This window comes from Panthera uncia, chromosome F2 (assembly GCF_023721935.1).
Source record: "Panthera uncia isolate 11264 chromosome F2, Puncia_PCG_1.0, whole genome shotgun sequence".
In the NCBI taxonomy this organism is placed as follows: domain Eukaryota; kingdom Metazoa; phylum Chordata; class Mammalia; order Carnivora; family Felidae; genus Panthera; species Panthera uncia.
Window position 1 is genome coordinate 71,308,492 of NC_064812.1, and position 18,195 is coordinate 71,326,686.

The 18,195-nt window shown below is 34.3% G+C and overlaps 1 long non-coding RNA gene across 1 annotated transcript in view; it reads left to right on the top strand.

The window, feature by feature from the left end:
• The window catches only part of LOC125924669 (uncharacterized), a 183,500-nt gene extending 175,899 nt beyond the window's left edge, over window positions 1-7,601 (top strand). The window contains exon 3 of the long non-coding RNA XR_007458510.1: window positions 6,011-7,601. This is a non-coding gene — a long non-coding RNA (uncharacterized LOC125924669). The remainder of the gene's footprint in view (window positions 1-6,010) is intronic.
• The last annotated feature ends 10,594 nt before the right edge of the window (window positions 7,602-18,195 follow it).

Below are 18,195 nucleotides of genomic sequence, written 5' to 3' on the forward strand. Positions count from 1 at the left end.
TTTTTGCATCTCATTTTATTTTTAATTTACATTTCCCTGATGACTAATGATAATGAAATTTTTTATGTGCTTTTTGGTCATTTGCATATCTTCTTTTAAGTGGATTGAAGAGTTAATTTTACATTCTGGATACAAAACTTAAAACCCTATTTTCCCAATCTGTGGCTTGCTTTTTAATTTTCTGTATAATGTCTTAAAGATTTTGATACATTCAAATTTTAATTTTCATACAGCCCAATTTATTAAAATATTAATAATATCTATGGTTTGTGTTTTTCACTGTCTTATCTGAAAAACCTTAGCCAAATACATGGTCTTATAATTTTCTCCTATTTTACTTATAAAACATCTATAGTTGTTGGTTTCACATTTTAGTCTATGATGCATGTTGAATGAATTCTTATATCTGATGTGAGGTAAAAGCTAAGATTTATTATTTTCCTATAAAAATATTTAATTTCTTCAGGTTCCATCATTGAGAAGATTGTCATTTCCCCCTTTGATTCATCCTGATAATTTTTTCAAGAGTGACAATATATATTTCTGGGCTCCATTCTGTTCTATTGATTCATACAGACATCCTTACGCCAGGCCTGCACTGTTTAAAATATTTTTTTCTTTTTATTTTTTTTTTTCTTTTTATTTTTTTTAATTTTTTTTTTTTTCAACGTTTTTTTTTTATTTATTTTTGGGACAGAGAGAGACAGAGCATGAACGGGGGAGGGGCAGAGAGAGAGGGAGACACAGAATCGGAAACAGGCTCCAGGCTCCGAGCCGTCAGCCCAGAGCCTGACGCGGGGCTCGAACTCACAGACCGCGAGATCGTGACCTGGCTGAAGTCGGACGCTTAACCGACTGCGCCACCCAGGCGCCCCTATTTTTTTCTTTTTAAAAAATTTGTTAAATGCTCATTTAGTTTTGAGAGAGAGACAGAGCGAGCAGGGGAGGGACAGAGAGAGAGACACAGAATCCGAAGCAGGCTCCAGGCTCTGAGCCCAGAGCCTGACGTGGGGCTTGAACTCACAAACCGTGAGATTATGACCTGAGCCGAAGTCAGCCACTCAACCGACTGAGCCACCCACGTGCCCCTAAATTTGTTTTGTCTTATGCGAGTGTAGCTGACACACAATGTTACGTTAGTTTCAGATGTACAACATAGTGATTCAACTTATCTGTATGTTATGCTATGCCCACAAGTGTAGCTACCGTCTGTCACCATTCAACGCTATTACAATATAATTGGCTATGTTCCCTATGCCATACCTTTTATTCCCATGATTTATTCATTTCATAATTAATCCTGCACTATTTTGATGTCTATAGTGTGATAGTATGTCTTAAATTCAGGTAATATAAGTCCTTCAGCCTTATTGTTTTACAAGATTATTGTGGGTATTCTAGGTCTTTTACATTTCATATAAATTTAAAACTCAGCCTTTTCCACAAAAAAAAAGGTCTGTTGGGATTTTGACTGGTATCGTATGGAATCCATAGGTTAATATGAGGAAATTTGATATCCTGACAATGTTGACTCTTCTGATTAATAAATAAGGTATTTGTTTAAATGTTCTTTCTCTTCACTCTTTTATAGATTTCGATGTACAGATGTTGCAATGTTTCTTACGTTTTTCTTTCTTTCTACATATTTCGCGTTTTTATTTTTTCTGCTGGTATAAATGATATCAGTATTTTATTTCAATTTTCAGCTATTTGTGCTAGTACATGAAAGTATAATTGATTATTGTATTTTGATCTTGTGCCTTGGAAACTTCATAAACTCAGTTAAGATACTAGGTTTTTTGGTAAATTCCTGAAAATTTTCTACTCATGGCCATGTGGATTGCAAATACAATTTTACTTATTCCCTTTCAGTATTTTGTCTTGTATTTCTTTTTATGCGGTGGGTAGAACCCCTGGTATAATATAAAACAGAAGTGGTGAGAGCAGACATTTGCTTTATTTGTGAATCTAGGAGAAAACCCTCAGCCTTTTACCACTCATTATGATGTTAGCAATCAATTTTTTATAGATGCTTTTCATGAGGTTGAGGAAGTTCCCTTTCATTCTTAGTCCGTTTTGAGGCTTTACTGTACATGTTTATTAAACTTGCCAGCATATTTTCTATATCTATTGAGATGCTGAAAAAATTTGTCTTTCAGTCTACTACTCTTGTGGGTTACATTGACTGGTTTTCTAATGTTGAATCAAATATCCTTTTCTGGGTTGAAGCGCACTTAATCATGGTGTATTATTGGTTTTTTTTAATTGACTTTTTGATTTGATTTGCTAAAATTTTGTAGATTTTTTTGAGATTAAATCTATGAAGGAGAATGTAGTCCTTCCTGACCACACTTACATTCTGTTTGGTTTTGCTATCTAGTTAATGCTGACCTTGTGAAAAGAGTGGGGAGCATTCTCTCCTAATCCATATTTGGGAAGAGTTTTCATGGAATTGTTATTATTTCTTACTTAAATCTAGTAGAATTCACCATTAAAGCCATCTGCATCTGGAATTTCTTTTCTTTTTTCAATTATGAATTCAACTGAATAGTCATACCAAATAAACCACAGCAGACTCATCCAGCATCCAACCCTTCAGGAGGTGGCCATCTGCCATCTGCACTCCCTCCTGCCTTGTTCCCCCCCTTGATTTCTCTTCTTTATCTCCCTTGGCAGAGTCCCTGGCCTGGGGGGTTTCACATTCATCCCTGTCTTTTGGCCTAAAGGCAGGTACAGTCTTCCCATTTTATAGTGGACCCGACAGGACTTATGGAGCAGAGGGTCCCTGGAAATCTGAGCCCCATCCTGCCATGCCGTGCCTTGCACTGTGGCACTGGGCCCACCTCCACTGGACTCAAGACAAAACATGGTAATGGCTGCTACCAGCTTCCCCTACATCTGGGCCTGAGGCACAGAACCTCACTCTCGGCTCATCTCCAGATTAGGAGCAGGAAGGAATTCACTTTCATTTTTTGAAATATAATTTCTCTGGACAGAGAATTCTACACTGACAACAGTTTTGTTTTTAGCACTTTAAAGTTGCACTGTGTTTTTAGCTTGCATGAGATGTCTGCCGTCATACTTACCTGTGTTTCTGTGTGCCTAATATATTCTTCCTTGGCTGCTTTTAAGTCTTCATTTCAGCGGAATTCGGGCTCTGCTTGGTATGATTTTATTTCTATCTATTCTGCTTTGGGCTCGCTGAGTTTCTCGGATCTCTGGATTTCTCGTTTTCATCGAATTTGAAAAAAGGTCAGCCGTTAGTTCTTGAATATATTTTCTTGTGACTCCTGCTCCTCCTTCAAGTTTTCATGTATCACGATGGTTGACTGCTTGATACCTTTTCATAGGCCATTGAAGATTTTCGTTTTGTGTGCTTCATTTTTACATTTTATTCCTTTCTCTTTTGTTCACTTCTTTTTCCTTTTCGTAGTGTCTAGCCTGCTGCAGTGTCTAATTTTAGATTGATTTTCCAACTTCAGAAGTTCCATTTTTGTCTTTCTCATATCTTCTTTTCCTCTCTTCATCATGTTCATATTTTCCATCACCTTCACAATCATGCAGGACAAATTTAGACTAGTCGAAAATTCAGGGTCCTTGTCTACTAACCTCATCACCTCTCTCGCTTCGGAGTCTGTTTTGTTGATTGATTTTGGTCTCAGTTATGGATCGTATTATCCTGCTTCTTTGCTTGCCTGGTAATTTTTTACTGTATTTGAGATTCTCTCACTCATGCTGGACATTTGGCTTTGCTCTGGCATGCAATTAAGTTACCTGGGACCTGTTTGTTTTTTTAAAGGATTTCTTCTACGTTTTGCTAGTACTAGTCCAGCAGCCATATTTCCCTCCCCACCTCCACTGTCCAATTAGTCTCACTATTAAGGCAAGACACTTAATGCATGAGAACTCTGTCAGATGCCCCATCCTTATGCGATCTCTCCACTATGGCCGGGGGCAGCACAAACCACTCACAGTCTTGTGTGAAGCCTAGAAAATTGTTCTGCTTTCTGGTGGTTCTATCATGGGTTCTTGCATACACGGAGGAGTACTTAGCTGAGGTCCCAAAGGGATTCCCCCCGCAGATATGTAGAACTGCTTCTCTGTGCGGACCCCTCCTCTCAAGTGCCCTGTCTCAGTTCTAGACTCCCTGGTTTGCAGAATGTTGGTTTCTATCTCCTTGATGCAGGAGGACTACTGGGCTCTGCTTCTCTGTTCTCTACACTGCAGCCTGGAAACTGTCACTAGGATGGACATTTGGTCAATCGTGGGGCTCACTTCAGTTTTCCTTCGTCTTGGAGATTGCTTTCCTCTTGTGTTTTCATATCTTTTGGCCATTTTTGTAATTTTGTAAGGAGAGAATTTTCGACAGCAGTTCATTCTTCACGGGCAAAAGTGGAATTTGATATTTGTTTTTAACTTGTATGTTCTTTTAATACACTGTCCTTGTTGGTTTTGAAATAATTTTCCTAACTTTATCAAACAAGATGTCCAACTTTCCTTTTAAAAAAATGCATTTTGTTAAATAACAGTGGTAAGAATGAACATCCCTGTGTTGTTCCTGATCATAGAGGAAAAGACCTCAGTTTTCTCCCTCCCAGGATAATATTAACTGGGTTTTTTCATAAATGGCCTTTATTATGTTGAAGTATGTTTTCTCTAAACTTGTTCTGTTGAGGGTTTTTGGTCATGAATGGATGTTGTACTTTGTCAAATGCTTTTTCTGCATCTATTGAAGTGATCATATGTTTCTTATCTTTTCTTTTATTAATGTGGTATATCATGTTGATTGATTTGTGAATATTGAACCACCCTTGCAACCCAGGGATAAATCCCACTTGATCATGGTGGGTGATTGTTTTGGATGTATTGCTGGATTCAGTCTGCTAGTATTTTACTGATAATTTTCACATACTTGTTCATCAAGAACATTGGTCTGTAGTTCTCTTTTTTAGTGGAGTCTTCATCTGGTTTTGGTATTCAGGATAATGCTGGCTTGATAGAATTAACTTGGGAGTTTTCCTTCCTCTTCTAATTTTTTGGAATAGTTTGAGAAGAATAGATATTAAACTCTTTTTTAAATGTTGGGTAGAACATACCTGTGAATCCTTCTGGCTTTGGACTTTTGTTTGCTGGGAGTTTTTTGAATACTGATTCAATTTCTTTGCTGGTTATCAGTCTGTTCAAGTTTTGTATTCTTCATCTTTCAGTTTTGGTAATTTATATGTTTGTAGGAATTTATCTATTTCTTCCAGGTTTACCAATTTGTTGGTATATAATTTTTCATAATAATCTCATAATAGTTTATATCTCTGTGGTCTTGGTTGTTATTTCTCCTCTCTCATTTGTGACTTTATTTGAGTGCTTTCTCTTTTCCTTCTGATGTCTGGCTAGAGGTTTATCAATTTTATTAATTTTCTCAAAGAATCAACTCCCGGTTTCATTGCTCTATTCTATTGTGGTTTTGTTTTGTTTTGTTGTTGTTTTTGTTTTTGTTCATTTTTTTGTTTCTTTTTAGCTTGTTAGATTTAGTTTCTATATATTTATTCCTGCTCTAATCTTTATTGTTTCCTTCCTTCTGCTGGCTTTAGGTTTCATTTGTTGTTCTTTTTCTAGCTCGTTGAACTGTAAGGTTAGATTGTTTATTTGAGATTTTTCTTGCTGCATGAGGTAGACCTATATTGTTATACACAGTCCTCTTAGAACCAATTTGCTGCATCCCAAAGGTTTTGGACGATCATGTTTTCATTTTTATTTGTTTCCATGGATATTTTTAATTCTTTGATTTCCTGGTTGAGCCATTTATTGTTTAGCAGGATGTTGTTTAATCTTCATGTATTTGTTGTCTTTCCAAATTTTTTCTTGCAGTTGACTTCTAGTTTCATAGAAAAGGTGCATGGTATGATTTCAATCTTTTTGTATTTGTTGAGGCCTCTTTTGCGATCTAATATATGGTCTATTCTGGAAAATGTTCCATGTGCACTTGAAAAGAATGTGTATTCTATTGTTTTAGGATGGAATGTTCTGAATATACTGGAAGTCCTAGCCACAGTGATCAGACAACAAAAAGAAATAAAAGGCATCCAAATCAGCAAAGAAAAAGTAAAGCTTTCACTATTATCAGTTGACATGGTACTCTACAAAGAACATCCAAAAGACTCCTCCAAAAAATGGCTAGAACTGATAACCAAATTAAGTAAAGTTGCAGTATACAAAATCGATGTACCCAAATCTGTTGCATTTCTGTATACCAATAATGAAACAACAGAAAGAGAAATTAAGGAGTCAATCCCATTTACAATTGCACCAAAAACAATGAGATACCTAGCAATAAACCTACACTAAGAAGTAAAAGACTTGTACTCTGAAAACTATAAAACACTGATGAAAGAAAATGAAGATGACACAAAGAAATGCAAAAACCTTCCATGCTCATAGGTTGGAAGAACAAATATTGTTAAAATGTCAATGCTTCTCAAAGCAGTCTACACATTTACTGCAACTCCTACCAAGAGTATTTTTCACTGAGCTAGAACAAACAATCCTAAAATTTGTATGGAATCGCAAAAGACCCTGAATACCCCAGCAATCTTGAAAAAGAAAAATAAAGCTGGAGGCATCACAATTCTAGACTTCAAATTATATGACAACGCTGTAGTGATAAAAACAGTATGGTACACACACAAAAAATAGACACCTAAATCAACGAAACAGAATAGAATACCCAGAAATGAATCCACAGCTATATGGTCAAGTAATCTTTGACAAAGTAGGAAAGAATATCCAATGGGAAAAAGGCAGTCTCTTGAACAAATGGTGTTGGGAAAATTGGACAGTCACATGTAAATGAATAAAACTGGACTACGTTCTTATACCAAACCCAACAATAAATATCAAAATGGATTAAAGACCTAAATGTGAGACTTGAAACCATAAAAATCCTAGAGAACACAAACAATAACGTTTCTGACATCAGCTGTAGCAACTTCTTTCTAGATATGTCTCCTGAGGCAAGGGAAACAAAGGCAAAAATAAACTATCGGTACTTCGTCAGAATAAAAACTTCTGCACAGTAAAGAAAACCATCAACAAAACTAGGTTTGGAATGGAAGAAAATATTTGCAAATGATGTATCTGATAAAGGGTTAGTATTCAACATATTTAAACAACTTATAAAATTCAATACCCAAAAAACAAAGAACCCGTTTAAATAATGGGCAGAAGATATGAATAGATATTTTTCCAAAGAAGATACCCAGATGGCCAACAGACATATGAAGAAATGCTCAACGTTCCTCATCATCAGGGAAATATGAATCAAAACTACAATGAGATGTCACCTCATACCTGTTGAAATGGCTAAAAACAACCACAGGATAAACAAAAGTGTTTGTGAGGATGCGGAGAAAGTGGAACCCTCTTGCACTGTTGCTGGGAAGGCAAACTGGTGCAGGCACTCTGGAAAACAGTATGGAGGTTCTTCAAAAAGGTAAAAATAGAGCTCCCTTATGATCTAGCAATTGCACTGCATAATGGCCAAATTATTGAAATAGCCCAAATGTCCATCAGCTGACGAATGTATATAGAAGACGTGGTGTGTGTGTGTGTACACACACACACACAAAGGAATATTATTGAGCCATAAAAAGAACGAAATCTTGTCATTTGCAATGACATGGATGGAGGTAAAGAGTATTGTGCTAAGTGAAATAGTCAGAGAAAGACAAATACCACATGATTCCCCCATATGTCAAATTTAAGAAACAAAACAAATCAACGAAGGGAGAAAAAGAGAGAGGGAGTCAAACCAAGAAACAGACTCTTAACCATAGAGAACAATCTGATGGTTACCAGAGGGGAGGGGAGTGGGGGAATGTGTACAATAGGTGATAAGGTTTAAGGAGTGCACTTGATGCGTTGTATAGAATTGTTGAATCACTGTATTGTACACCTGAAACTAATATTGCACTGCATGTTAACTAACTGGAATTTAAATTAAACTTTAAAAAGCAAATAAAATGTATTCTGTAACAACCTGTACCTCTCATCAACAACTAGTTTGAAGTTACTCTCAAGCCATGTGTGCCTGCTTTTTGTTTTTGCTTTAAATCACCATTTTAATTTCTATCTAACAAAAGATTATATATTAATTTTATCTGTTTTTGTATGATTTATTATTTTCTTTTCAAGAGTTTAACATTTCTTCTAACTTTTCCAAATTTATTGATGATATACAGCTTGTAATTTTTATAGTCACTATGGTATCTCTAGTTGCTTTTCTCTTCTATCTGAATTTTGTTTATGTGTATTTCTTTTTGTTTTTTATTACATCTTATCATTTCTGCTTTATGTCCTTTTTTCCAAAGAAGCATTTTTTTTAAATGTCACATCTATTAAATTTTACTGTGGTCATTTTTCTCAATTTCATTGAGCCTATACTATTTATATATTCTTTATTTCCTGCCTTCTTATTTTGAGTCTGACTTCCTTTTCCTAGATCTTTCCCTCATCTTATTTTCCAATAAAATTTTTTAAATGCTTAAAAATAGAAAAAGGAGAAAATTGGAAGCAAGTATGAATAGGCAGTTCACATATGTGGTTTAGAGATCTGTGTAGAAATACCAAACTTTCTGGAAATCAGAAAAATGATACACCGTATTATTTCTGTCAGGTTATCAAATATTAGAGAGTTGTATAATTCCCTGTGTCAACCAGATTTGGGCAGGGGAGCAAGGGAGCTCAAATATTTTTCAAATTTTAAACTCAGCAAAAGTATTTCAGAGGGGATTCTGACAATGAAATTAAGACTGTATGCCATAAAATCTGGATAGTCCCTTTCCTGGATATATTCTCTAGAGAAAATCCACTAGTACATAAACTCTTTGAAGCCAGGGTTTTTAATATTTTTGTTCAGTGACATATCCTATAGGCCTAGAACAGTGTATGGCACTTATCAGATGCTTAAGTGTTGAATCAGATACATATACATTGAATTGAATAATTCTCACATGAGTGCTACGAATGGATACGTGTGAGAGTGTTCGCTGCAGCATGATTTTCAGGAGCAAAGACGCCTTCACTGAGTTCAGAATGAAGAGAGAATATAAGCAAAATGAAATCCTAACATTCATTCAAGGGAACACTGCTGTAGGGAAGTAGCAAGCAGACAATAATCTGACTAGATCAATGTGGAGTGATGAGCAATCATCAAAACAAGATCAAAGCAATCTATCAACTGTTAAAAAAAACACATAAGAGAGGACTCTTTATTTTGAAGGAAGCATACATTTGAAGCACACGAGTTAAAGCGATTAGAGTAGGTAGGAGAATGGAGATACGAGAATAGGAAATTAAAGTTCAGAAAATAAAATAAAATGAAGACACAAAGGCGCCTTGCAGTGACCTACAGTGGGATGCCCTAGTTCAGCCTGCATGATGCCTCTGAAGTCCAAGCAAAAAAAAGCGTGCGCGCATGTCATTTGAACTTGTTTTGTCTTTTTAACACACCATTCAATTTACTGATGACATAGTTTCCCAAGAAGACTTTGGATTCCAAAATTACTCCTTTGCTAAGTAAATTGATGCTCAACCCCAATCCAGGTATTTCCTCGAGATTAATTTACAATTAACAATCTGGCCTGCCTGTTTGAGGCAGACGGACCACCTGTTTGTTTTGGTGTTACGCATCCAGCACTGTAAACAACAGCGTCATGTTACAAAATAATTGAGGGACTAAGTAGCCATGGAAATAATACACGAGGAGAATATAAGCTACACGTTTTTATGTAACTTGTTAAGTCAGATTGGTGTCTAGAAACTGAAAGTTATTACCATCAGCAATTAGCCCTTGGCCTACTAGCGCACATGTGAAATGACTGTGGACCAGGCCCATTTTGCAATGAACAGGTGTCTGCATCCCACCGTTGGCACCTGTGTGGTGAAGCTGGAATGAGGAAATGTCAGGCTTTCACAGTGAGACACCATCCATCTATGTTCACATTGAAGGCCAATGGTCATGGAGGAAAAACCTAATCTTTTTTTTTTTAAGAGCAAACTATTTTCTCAGGGGTTTTATTAGAAATGGGTGAAATGAGTAGTAAAGGGGAAAAATGAAGTAGAAAATGCCTAGCTGATGCAAAGTTCTCCTTCTGGGGAAAGAGCACAGCTGACTGTGTAAGATCAGGGACGCACAGAAAGGAAGTGAATGGGTTCTCTTGTGCTCGAACTCCTCCAGGAGCTGAAGAAAAGAGACCAGAATGTAAAGCACAAGGAGAAAAAGGAAGATTACAAAAGAGCCTTTCTCTTAAAGGTCCTATTCAAAGATGTAATTTTGTTTGCAGGCAAGCACAACAGTTACAAGAAGTAGCTTTGTCTCTTTACCTATAAATTTCATGCTACCCCTTGGCATTTGTGACAGCAACATTTGAAAAGAAGGGCCCCCATTTTTTGTTAGCCATAATTAGGGGAGAAAGAGTTTGGAAAATAACTGTAACATTTCTGTTGTTTGATCACAGATCTTGTTTGATTCCACCTCGAACTTTTACTTTCTACTTATATGTATGTATTAATTATATCCATGTAATTCTAAAAAGGATTACTTCTTTGTAGTCTATATGCCAAGGTATTGTGTTATATTAAAAAAAATTTTTGAAAAAAAATTTTTTTTGATGACCGGTAGATACTTTAATAAAACCTCAAATAAAATATTAAAACCATACGAATAAGTGGACCTTAGAAATATTATATTGATATTATATAGTATAAGAACACATTTTCCTGGTAAAAATTGTAACAAAAAAGATAAGCCCAAGGGATCTCTCTTGAAGAAAACTTTTGGTGGCAAATGACTGAAAAATTAACCCAACTGTCTTAAGCACCTGGGAGTACCAGTCAATTGATTAATATGATGGAAGCTCTTGGCTTCCCAGGGTTCTAATGGTGGAAGGATCTTGAGTCGCTCTTTGTATAGATCTCAGCACCATCACCACAAAGCTGGCAAGTTCTCAAGCTTTTGCTCTCAGGTTGCAAGATGAGTGTAATTGCTTCTGTTTCATATTTTATAAAAGCTCTTAAAAAGTTTCCAGAATTGACTTTAATTTGTTTTGATTTATAGGCCTGAACCAGTAACTGTTTCTAGGGAACTGGTAGACTTTGATTGCTTGGGTTTTGTTTACCTGTTTCAGTCTTCAATGAGCAGCGCCCGGTTCACCCGAGCCTATTGGTTGACACAATAGGTCACACAAAAAGGTTTCTCCAAAAGCAAAATCAGTGGACTTTACAAAGGGGGAATAGAACTGGTGGGTAAAAATAATAGAAGTCTGTTACACTGTCCTTTGATGATCTCTTTCAAATGCCCATCCCGTCCTAACTCCAACAATCACTCTTGCCAATATGCGTGTGTGTGTGTGTGTGTGTGTGTGTGTGTGAGAGAGAGAGAGAGAGAGAGAGAGAGAAAGAGAGAGAGAAAGAGAGAGGCTATTTATCCAGACCTTTCTTCTGTAAATTTATATAAGATATTCATATATGAATGGGAAGATTTTATTGTGTATTTCTATTCTTACACTTTTTTAATCTGCATTTTTACATTAATGAAGTAGCATTTTCTTCAACTTGCTTTTTACCCTTGATCTTGGAGATATAATGAAGTGAATCTATCTTGACAGTCTAAGTACACAGAAAGCTATCACAAGGAAGCTAGTACTTAGAGATTTACCTTAACCACTACTGCATGATTTTATATAACATACACGTACCTCAGTAGATGTACCTATATTTAAGTACAGTGTATTTAGCAATTGCTTAATTAAGGATTTCTGTCTTTTTCTCTCTCTTCTACCTCTGCTTCTAGCAACAGTAATACCATAATGAACATTCTTGTGCAAGTCTATTCATACATATGGACCTATTTCTTTAGTTTCTTTGGTAAATATTGTACCAAAAAGTAGCATCATTGGATAATGCCACATTCTCTTCAAAATGTCTTTACCAATTTGTACTCATTGTGATTTACAGTTTACTTTTATAGCAGTACATGAGACTGTTCACCCTCTCACCAATGCCTGATATAATCCACTTGTAAATTTTGCTAATGTAAAGATTAAAAATAGTATCAGTTTTTTTTGTTTTAATTTGAATTTCCCTATTGATTATGGAGACCGTTCATCTTTTTATGTTTTTATGGTCTTTTGATTTTTATTTTTTCTATGGATTTCTTGTATATATATATATATATGCATATATATATTATATGCATATATATGCATATATATAATATATGCATATATATAAGCATATAATATATATATAATATATGCATATATATATGCATATAATATATATAAGCATATATATATGCATATATATATAAGCATATATATATAAGCATATATATATAAGCATATATATATACATATATATATATATGCTTTCCCAAGTCAATAAATGTGTTCCTTTAACTGATCTGTAGAATTTTTTCATGTATTCTGAATACCAATTCTTAGTCTTATTATCTAAGTGATAAATACTATTACCCAGTGCATTATTTGTGTTTTTAAGTTTATTAATTTTTTGCTTCATTTTTTTTTTATTTTTAAAAATTGAGATATAATTGACATATAACAATGTATCCATTTAGGCATAGAAGATAATGATTTGATATATATATATATGTATATATATGTATATTGCAAAATGATGATTACAATAAGCTTAGTTAATATCCATAGCATACATAGTTACACTTTTTCTTCTTCTTATGCTGAAAACTTAAGATCAACTCCCTTAGCAATTTTCAGATATCCAATACGGTACTGTTAACAATAGTCATCATGCTGTACATTATATTTTAAGATTTGCTTGTCTTATAACTGGAAGTTTGTAGCTTTTGGCCACTTTCACCCATTGTGCTCACTGCACCTCCAACCTCTGGAAACCACTGACCTGTAATGTGTTCTCTATGTCTATGAGTTAGGTGGTTTTTGGTTTTCGTTTTGCTTTTTTTTTTTTTTTTTTAGATTCCACATATCAGTGAGATCATAAAGTATTTGTCTCTGTCTAACTTATTTCACTCAGCATAATGCCCTCAAGGTTTCTGTAGGCCTTCATGTTTTTGTAAATTTTTGCTATATGATCATAAACATATGCTTATACTTTTCCTTTAATACTTGCTTAGTTTTTTTTTTTACATTCTTACATTTGAGACATCATTTCACTTAGTATTTATGTTTGTATAATATGAGTAAGCATCTATCTTCATTTTGTTTTATTTTTAATTTTCACAACACTACTGACTGGAAAGTATAACTTTTCCTTACTGAGGTGAGTTGCACACTAAATTCTTGTGTATGAATGATCCTGGAGTCAAAATTTGAGGGTTTAAAATTTTTTCATTCTCCTGCTTGACACAGTAAAATCTCTTATTCTTCTTTGTTAAAATTGTCTTGGCAATTCTGATTCCATAAAAATTAAGAATCAATTTTTCAATGGCCATAAGAAATAATTTTTATGCATTGAGTTGGGATAGATTGAAATTATGCACAAATAAAGAAAAACGAACATTTTTGCAGTTTTCAGTATACCCAAACACTAACACATTACAGTCCCCCATTTACTTTAGTTTTCTTTTATGTTACTAATTAAAGATTAACAGATATATTTTCTAAAAAGTCTAGTGTATTTCCTGGTAAACACTTTTTCTAGGAACATAACTGTTTGTTATCTTTGCTTTTAGATTAAAAAAAAAACCCTACTAATTAAAAAAAGTACTGATGTAGTCATAAAGAAAAATACATATACCCTAAGTATACAGCTTGATGAATTTTTCCAAACTAAATCTACCCATGCAAACAACAGTATCAGATTAAGATACTGAATGTGATCATACTTCAGAGGCCATACTATACTTCCTTCTGGTCAATATCCCAATCTTGATGGCTGGTCACTATCCTGGCTTCTTATAGAGTAGATCAGTTTTGTCTTTTTATAATTTATAGAAAAGAAAGCATTCTGAGTATATGTGTCTGACTTCCTTTATTCAGGATTACGTAGATGAGTTTCATACATACTGTTGCATGTGGTTGTAGAGATTTCAATCCATACCCTTGCTGTGTATTAGTCCACTTTGTGAATATATGAAATATCGAATTCTACCATTGGTAAGTATCATAGTTTTAGTCTATTATGTATAATATTGTGTTGAGTATTTCACTCAATGAATTTTGACGAACTTTTTTTGGTGCATTTATCTTGGGTATGTATCTAGAAGTGAAAATGCTGGGTCATAAAAATACACATGTTTATCCTTAGTAAACATTGCTAGTTTTCCAGAATGCTTGTGCCAATCCGCATGGTCATGCACAGCAACATAAGAGGAATCTGTTTACTTCACATCCTGGATGACAATGGGCATTTTCTGTCTGGTTGTTTGTAGTGGTATCTCATTGTGATTTTAATTTGCATTCACTTAATGTCTAATAAAGTTGAGCTTTTTTTTTTTTCCTATTTTACTGCCATGTTGACAGTCTCTTTTGTGAAATGTCTGTTCAAGCCTTTTGCCATTTTAAAAATTGCTTTGTCTCTCTTTTTATTAGTAATTTGGAATTTCTATTTGCTTAAAATGAGTCTTTTATTTGATATATTTTGTTTAGGTTCTGTGTTGTTTCTCCACCCTCTTAATAAGGTCTTTGAAGAAGTTCTTAATTTTTAGAGTTCTTAATTTTTAGAGTTCAATTAAACTTTTCTTTTATCATTACTGCTTTTTGAGTTCTGCTTAAGAATATATTACCTATCCAAGACCATATTTTCTCCTATATATTCCTCTGAGAACTTTGTTTTACCTTTCCTATTTAGATCTTCCGTCCATTTGGAATTCATTTTTTTTTTTTTTCTTTTAGGGTGAGGTAGGAGGTCAGGATTCATTTTTTCCAGAATGAATATCCGATCCATCTGGCACCATTTATGAATAAGACCATACTTTCTCTTATTACACTGTGTGTCATGTTTGTCATAAAAAAAAAAAACAGTGGCTAAATATTCTAGACTCCATTCTGTGCCAGCGATCCCTTTGTCTATCTTGGGTTGATATTACACTATCTTAGTATAACTTCAGAACAGGTCTTGGTAGCCGGTAATGTCAGTCCACCAACTTTTTTCTACTTCTTCTAAGATGCCTTGGCCATTCTCAGATTTTGCATTGCAAAGCTTTGCATTTCCATCTGAATTTTAAAAACAGCCGGTCAATCAAAAGTATTGCTGAAATATTGACAGGAATTGCCTTGAATCTATTGTTTAATGGGGGAGAATTAACATCTTTACAGTGGTGAGTCTTTCAATCCACAACTTTGGTATATCCCTCAATTTACTTAGGTCTTTTTAATTTTCTCGGAATATTTTTTATAATTTTTATAATTTTTAATACTTTCATATTTTTAATAATTTTTAAAATTTATACTTTTATAAATTTCCATATAAAGATGTACATATCCTTTGTTAGATTTTTCAGAGTTATTTTATGTTTCTGGGTGCTACTATAAATGGTTACTTTTTTTTTTTTTTTTGCTGGCTGGTATATAGAAATACAATTCATATTTGAACATTGACCTTGTATCCAGTGACTTACTATACTTTTCAACTCTAATAGTTTGTCTACAGATTCTTTGGGATTTTCTTGGTAAACAAACATGACTTCTGTGGATAATGACCTTTCATTTCTTCCTTTACAAACCTTAGATCTTTAATTTGTTTTTTATTTCACTGGCTAGAGCCTCCAGTACAACACTGAGCAGAAGTTGCATTCTTGTCTCATTTAAGGGAAGAAAGTTTCAATATTGAATATGACACTTGCTATAGATTTTTAAAGATATTATTTTTTGATATTAAGAGCATTCTTTTTTATTCCTGTCTTGCTAAGACATTTTATCATAAATGGATGTTAAATTTTATGATATACCTTTTATACATATTTTGAGATGATCACATGTAATTTCTCTCTTGTTTTAATGCAGGAAATTACACTGTTTTCTAATATTGAAACATACTTGCATTTCTGAAATAGACATTAATTAGATGAGACATATTGGACTTGGTCTATATCACTGGATTCTTTGTTCTTATACCTGATTAAACATTTTTGCGTCTCTGAGTTAATAAATTCACCTGTAATTTTCCTTTATTTTAATGTTCCGGTTAGGTTTGGAACCGAGTTTTGTTATTCTCATAAAGAGAGTTATAAAGTTTCCCTATTTTGCTGATACACTGAGAGTTTAAGGTATGTTATGTCTTCCTCAAATTCCTGGAATAAATCAAATTCTTGGTAAAGGCTGAGTAGTCTTCAATTTTTTTTTTTTTTATTGATGAGGATTTTAATTACAGATTAAATTTCTTTTGTATGTGTAGGATTATTTAGATTTTCTATTCTGTCTATCATTTTAGTTATTTTTAGTGAAGATTGCATCTATTCTTTACAAATAATCAGCTTTATTGATATTCTTTTTTAAAAAATTTTTTTTAATGTTTACTTATTTTTGACAGGGAGAGAGACAGAGCATGAGCGGGGGAGGGGCAAAGAGAAAGGGAGACACAGAATCTAAAACAGGCTCCAGGCTCTGTCAGCACAGAGCCAAACGCGGGGCTCGAACTCACAGACTGCGAGATCATGACCTGAGCTGAAGTCGGACACTCAACCGACTGAGCCACCCAGGCGTCCCTATTGATATTCTTATATACTTTTATTTTCTTTAAAAGTTGGCAAATGTATATATAATGTCTACTTTAAATTTGTGATATTGATAACTTGTGTTTTTTCTTTTTTTTTTTTATATAGATCAGTCTTACTAAGGGTAAGTCAATTAGTCTTTCCATGAAAAAAAAAAAAACAGTTTTTGGCTTTGTTTATTATTTTACTATTTATCCTCTTTACTTTGTATGTACCATAAATTTAGATTTATTATTTATTTTTACTTCCTTAAGTGTGATTTGTTGTTATTTTTCTAGCATTTTAACATTGAAATTAGAAATACTGAGTTTTGGGGCACCTGGGTGGCTCAGTCGGTTAAGCGTCCCACGGGCTCAGGTCCTGATCTTGCAGTTCGTGAGTTTGAGCCCCGCGTCGGGCTCTGTGCTGACAGCCCAGAGCCTGGAGCCTGCTTCCGATTCTGTGTCTCCCTCTCTCTCTCTGCCCTTCCCCTGCTCACAGTCTGTCTCTCTCTCTCTCAAAAATAAATAAACATTAAAAAATAAAAAAAAAAATAAGGATTCAATCCTTAAAAAAAATTGAGTTTCAGCTTCTCTTTTCATATATATACATATTATATATAAATTAAATATAATATTTTTAAAATACGTTTTAATGTTTTAAATTTATTTTTAAGGCTAGAATGTCTTAGAAGTATTGCTTTAGCTGCATTCCATAAATTTTGACATGTGGTATCTTTATCATTATTTATTCAAAAATATTATTTAATTTCCATTTTGACTTTTTTTTGACCTATGGTTTTTCTAGACCTATAGCTTTAACTTGCAGACATGTCAAGTTTTTCTACTCATCTTTTGTTATTGATTCTATCTTTTTTGCAATCTGATCAAAAGACATAATCTGAAACTTTTTAATCTTCTCAAGTCTGTTGAGGCTTTCTTTTTTGCCCCGGTTTGATATCCTTTGATAAATGTTCCTTGCACACGCTTGGGGAAAATGTGAATTATGTTACTATTAGATACAGTGTTCTATCTGGGTTAATTAGGTTAAGTTTTTTAAATGTGTGGGGTTTTTGGTGTTGTTTTTTCTTTGTGTTTGTATTTGTTCTGGTTTTTGTTTTTGCTGTGACTACAGATTTAGCACTGTGATGTTTTCTGTTAGGATGACTCCTAAAATGTCTTTTTATTTCCTTATGTCTAGTGATGTTTCTTGCCTTCAAGTGTATGTTGTTTTATAATAATTGTCAAGAAGGGCGCCTGGGTGACTCAGTCGGTTAAGTGTCGACTTCAGCTCAGGTCATGACCTCACTGTCTGTGGGTTCCAGCCCCGCATAGGGCTGGCTCTGTGCTCACAGCTCAGAGCCCGGAGCCTGCTTTGGATTCTGAGTCTCCTTCTCTCTCTGCCCCTCGTCCACTTGTGCTCTGTCTCTCGCTCTCTCAAAAATAAAGAAACATTAAAGAAAATATCATAATTGTCAAGAACTGTGAAGGCCGTGAGACTTTGACTTT